We start from the raw sequence: 6,051 nt of genomic DNA on the forward strand, positions 1-6,051 counted from the left end.
GGGGTTTGAACGCCGGGCCTGGCCCGCTCCGCCTTTTCAATCTCTACCACTTGACCCACACCTCCACTTTCCAGCTTTTTGCTGGTTAATTGGAGATACGAGTCTCGGATTTGTCTGCCTCTGGCTGGCTCCAAATTGAGCCTCTCAGATCTCAGCCTCCTGAATCTAGCTAGGATTACGGGCTTGGGCCACCGGTGCTCAGCTTTCAAATAACCCGTTTCATACTGAGATGCAGATCATATCTCCACCAGAGATGGAGACTTCAAGGATGCACTAGAAAACCACGTCTGGGTGCTAGAGTGGGTTCCTCTCTTCTTTAGGTCATGAGTCAGGTCCCACAGTTGAGCTGTCCACACAGAGAGAATCACAGCCATATGCAGCTTGGTTTAGTGTGGCCTTGTCTGCCTTAGGCCACAATCCACACTGCCAAGACTCTGCCAGTCATACACCTTGTAGAGTGGCAAAATCCAATCCTTCTCCCCAAGCAAAAGTGAATGAGAACAAAAGCAGAAAGGGAAGAAATACTGGATTTTCTAGTGTTTGTGTCTTGGGAAGTTCCAAGGAAAAGAAAGGTAGAAAGGCTAGAGGTGTGACTCAGTTGGTAGAGTGCCAGCCAATGAGTGAAAGCATCTCTTATAAAGCGAGAAAGAGGGAGGGAGGGCATACCTGTGAGCATCATGGTTCCAAGCCAGCCTGGGCGGGAATAAACTACTCAGAAAAAGCCAGAAGTGGCATTGTGGCTCAAGTGATAGAGCACTAGCACAAAGAGGCTCAGAGACCTCATCTAAGTCCTGAGTTCAGGCCAAAGGAGAGGCGTGGCAGGGAGAGAAGAGGAGGGGAGGGGAGGAGAGGAGAGGAGAGGAATTTGAAAGCATAGGGAAATGCTAACAGAATTCATCCTCTAAACCACACCTTGATGGGTTCCTTTTTTTTTTTTTTCCCCTCCAAGTTAAGTAAGCTAGGGGAGGAGATGGAAGAGAATGTTGAAAGGTGTGATGTCAATCAAGATACAATATATTGGGCCGGGAGTGTGGCTTAGTGGTAGAGTGTTTGCTTAGCATGCAGGAAGCCCTGAGTTCAATTTCTCAGTACTACATACACAGAAAAAGACAGAAGTGGTGGTGTGGCTCAAGTGGTAGAGTGCTAGCTTGAGCAAAAGAAGCTCAGGGACAGTGCCCAGGCTGGGAGTTCAAGCCCCAGGACTGGCAAAAGGAAAAAAAAGATACATTATATTCATGAACTGGTTTGTTGAATGGTAACTCCTTTGTACAACTAATAATAATAAAAATATTAGTTTTTTTAAGTAACTTTGAGTGTGTGTGTGTGTGCGTGCGCACGTGTGGGCCAGTCCTGAGATTTGAACTCAGAGCTTGGGTGTTGTCCCTGAGCTTTTGTGCTCAAGGCTAGTTCTACCACTTTAAGCCTCAGCAACATTTACAGCCTTTTGATAGTTAATTGAAAATAAAGAACCTCACAGACTTTCCTGCCCAGGTAAGCTTTGAAACTCGATCTTCAGATCCCAGCCTCCTGAGTAGGTGGGATTACATGTTCGAGCCACCAGTGCTCAGCTTCACAAAAGTAACTTTTATTTGACTTGGGACCTCGGTGCTGGAGCTCTGGCTGTGGGGCCTTTGGCTCTGGATCCCTAGGGACAGGGTGAGATGTACTGATAGAAACCTTGTGTCCTTTCTTCATTTCCTTAGGCCGCCACCTTTCACTCTTGAGTGGCACACTGCCTAAGCCCTCTGGCTTCTGTATCATTGGTAGAAATACTACATGGCAGGAGGCTGAGCGGCCTAGGGAGCTGGTGGTGTGAGGGGTAAACGCAGGGGAGTTAGCTATGGGGGGGGGGTGCACATTAGCCAGCGAACAGGAGCTGAGCGTGGTGAGTTGCTCCGAGCCAGAAAGCCGGTCACTGCCCTGTGTGACCTCAGCCCTCACGGTGACCCATCGCTCCTGTCTCCTGGTCCTAGAGTCCTACCTCCCAGGACAGACTTTCTTTTACACAGATTTATTTTGTGGTGATGGTACTGGGGCTGAACGTCAGGGCCAGGGCACCGGTGTCTTAGTTTTTACACTCCAGGCTGGTGCTCTACCACTTGAGCCACATCTTCAATCCTCAGCTCTCAGCCTCGTAAGTAGTTAGGATTGTAGGTGTCATCCAGCTTAGTCATCATTTAAATGCAGCCTCAGTGTCTGTTTTCAAGATAGAAGACATGGGCTGGGAACCTGGCTTAGCGGTAGAGTGCTTGCCCAGCATGCGTGAAGCCCTGGGTTCGATTCCTCATACCACATACACAGATAAAGCCGGAAGTGGTGCTGTGGCTCAAGTGGTAGTGCTAGCCTTGAGCAAAAAGAAGCTCAGGGACAGCACCCAGGCTCTGAGTTCAAGCCCCAGGCCTGGCAAAACAAAACAAAAAGAATTATACCCGACATAATCAAAGTCCCCATCTCAACACAGAGACCTAATTGTGGGGTCACAGGAAGATCATGAGGATTTTATACCTATTCATTCCAGGTTTTGAGCCCAGGTCACTGGGGTTTCTCTTAGGGAGCCCCATACCACGGTGGTTAGCCTGCCTCCCAGCAAGCTGAGGGTCCCCTCCAGGCTCTCTTCTGCTGAGCACCCTAAGCCACCATTTGGGAAAAGCCAGAAGCATGCTGTGGCCGGCTTTGTGGATCTCTGTTCTACACAGCGAGAGCAGGAGGGCAGAAGGAAAGGAGGGTGGGACGTGAGTGGTCTCGTCCCTTGTTGAGGTGAGTTCTCACCAATAGCCTGGGCCTCTCGCTGTCCTCCGCTTCCGCTTCCCAGGGCTGGCATTACTGGCGTATGTCGTGTGACGGCACTGGCTTCATCCTTTGAATACCTAGATCCAGCTATGCCTGAAGGCAGGCTCATTCTTAGATTGTTGGTTATATGAGCCCAGTCATTTTCCATTGGCTTAAACTATTGGTGTTTGGGTTTTGTTTTGGGGTTTTTTTTTTTTTTGACACTTTAAAACGGAAAGGGTCCAGACTAATACATGGATACACAAAGACACCATGTTATGTAAAGTCAAACACTACACAAGTTGTCTATGATGTCCAGAAAACTTTCCGTTTGAGGGCAGGGTTTCCTAGGGTTTCTGAGGTCCGTATGACTGTTGTGTTATTTTTTTTTTGTTTTGCTTTGGGCACCATTTTAAAATGTAAAAAAAAAAAAGAAAAGAAAAAGAAAGTCAGGGGGCTGGGGATATGGCCTAGTGGCAAGAGAGCTTGCCTCCCATACATGAAGCCCTGGGTTCGATTAACCAGCACCACATATACAGAAAACGGCCAGAAGGGGCGCTGTGGCTCAGGTGGCAGCGTGCTAGCCTTGAGCAAAAAGAGGCCAGGGACAGTGCTTAGGCCCTGAGTCCAAGGCACAGGACTGGCAAAAAAAAAAAGTCAGGTGCTCAGACCTGTAATCCTAGCTACTCAGGAGGCTAAAATCTGAGGACCATGGCGTGAAGCCTGCCCAGGAGAGCAGAAAAGTCTATGTGAGATTCCTATCTCCCATTAACCACCAAAAAGCAGGAAGTGGAGTTGTGGCTCCAAGTGGTAGCACATTCATCTTGGGTTTAAAAAAAGCTAAGGAACAGGGGCTAGGCCTTGAGTCCAAGCCCCAGTCCAGGCACACAAAACACACACACAGGCACACACACACAACAAACAAAAAAGTACGGCTACTTGGCTCACAGTCCAGTTTGTCAACCCCTGACCTAGATCACTCCCCGCTCTACAGGCTGAGAGTCACAGTCTGCAGCCCCAAACTCACACTCTGAAGTATGATGCAAAACACCCTACGTGCTGCTATTTTGTTTGTTGCCAGTCCTGGGGCTTGAACTCAAGGCCTGAGCACTGTCGCTGACTTCTTTTTGCTTAAGGCTAGCACTCTACCACTTGAGCCACAGCGCCACTTCTGGCTGATTCTACATATGTGGTGCTGAGGAATCGAACCCAGGGCTTCATGCGTGCGAGGCAAGCACTCCACCGCTAGGCCACATTCCCAGCCCTGTGCTGCTATTTTGTTTCAGGTGTTGTGACATAACTCAGTCATGCCCAGTTAAGGATGGGAAATGCGGCTTATCTTATACCCACTAACAGCAACATAAAAGAAAAGGAAATAAATGGGAATTATCATTTCTTGATGATAGAAATAATTTTTCAAAATGATGCTGCTCGGATGTGCACCAGTGGCTCATACCTGAAATCCCGGCTATACTAAAGAAGCTGACGGGCTGGGAAGGTGGCCTAGTGGTAGAGAGCTTGCCATGCAAACATGAAGCCCTGGGTTCAATTCCTCGGCACCACAGAAACAGAAAAAGCCAGAAGTGGCGCTGTGGCTCAAGAGGTAGAGTGCTAGCCTTGAGTAAAAAGAAGCCAGAGGCAGAGGGGGACAGTGCTCAGGCCCTGAGGCCAAGCCCCAGGACTGGCAAAAAAAAAAAAAAATAGAGGCTGAGATCTGAGTTCAAAGTCAGCAGAGGCAGGAAAGTCCAGGAGACTCTTTTTTATTTTTTTTTTATTTTTGCCAGTCCTGGGCCTTGAACTCAGGGCCTGAGCACTGGCCCTGGCTTCTTTTTGCTCAAGGCTAGCACTCTGCCACTTGAGTCACAGTGCCACTTCTGGCCATTTTCTGTATATGTGGTGCTGGGGAATTGAACCCAGGGCTTCAAGTATACGAGGCAAACGCTCTTGCCACTAGGCCATATCCCCAGCCCCTCCAGGAGACTCTTAACTCCATTAAATGAACTGATAGTACACTAGCCTTGAGCACAAAAGCTCAGAGACAGCACCCAGGCCCTGAGTTCAAAACCTATAACTGGTGTGTGTGTGTGCGCACACACACACACACACACTCACAAATGATGCCATTGCCCTAAGACTCCAAATATCTGAGTTCCTCTTTGATGTCCCTCAGGAAGCTTTTGTCCATTTCCCCAAGGAACAAAACCTGACTCAGGCATTATTTATGTATGTATGTTGATCCTGGGGCTTGAATTCAAGGCCTTGCATTCTCAGTTGGCGTTTTGTTTACGTCTGGCACTCTGCCACTTGAGCCGTACCTCCCATCTGGCCTTTTGCTAGTTAATTGGAGGTAAGAGTCTCTAAGTCTTTTCTGCCTTGACTGGCTCTGAACCATGATCCCCCCAATCTCGGCCTTCTAAGTAGCCAGGATTACAGGCATAACCGACCAGCCCCAACACCCAGCTCTGAATTAGGTATTCTTACTTGTGGACCTGCACTGTGCCTGCCCCAAGGTCCATCTTTTCCCTTCACTTCCAGTGCCTAGTAGAGGCCCCAGCCCTAGTACCCTGCACAACGCTTAGCACTAAGCACTAGGACTGCCCGTGCGGATGCGCAGTCGCTACCCATCTCTGCCTGTGTCTAGAGTGTTCCGTCTCCTTCAGAGCACTGCGCTGCTCCTTCTCCCTTTGGAAACGGCGTGCATGCACTAAAAGTCATCAGCACGCCCAGGTCCTACTTCCATCCCCTCCAGAAATGAGTCAAAGACAGAGCAACAGGTGGGAACAAAAAGTTTTCTTAGAAACTATCGTGAAGGAAGAGCCATCCACCCCCACCCCGGCCATGTTCCGAATGACACCAGGTCAAAGGCTTCCAGCCTCAGCCACACCTGGGACCAAAGCCCCCCTTCCCTGAAGCCTGGAGCCCTAGGCTACTCGGCTCCATGGCCTTGGGGTGGGAGGGAAAACGGGGGCCCAGCCCTGCGGGATCGGGAAGCGCTGACCCGGGCAAGGCAAGGCATGGCGCTCTAGGTTGAATCTTTTGGCCACCTCACAGAAGCAGGCAGGAAGCACCACCATTGATCAGCTTTATATGGCATCCACTATACAGGACGGACAGACAGACACAGACGGCACACACCACTTCTACGGTCAACACTGCTCATCATCTAGAAGCACCTCGGAGACACGCCTGCATAGCAAAGATGGACTTTTTCAAAGGACTGAAGAAGGATTTTGGCAAAACATCTACTTCCCTCCCGGGTCCTGGGTAGAGAGGGACCTCTAA

The sequence above is a fragment of the Perognathus longimembris genome, chromosome 20, assembly GCF_023159225.1.
Source record: "Perognathus longimembris pacificus isolate PPM17 chromosome 20, ASM2315922v1, whole genome shotgun sequence".
NCBI lineage: Eukaryota > Metazoa > Chordata > Mammalia > Rodentia > Heteromyidae > Perognathus > Perognathus longimembris.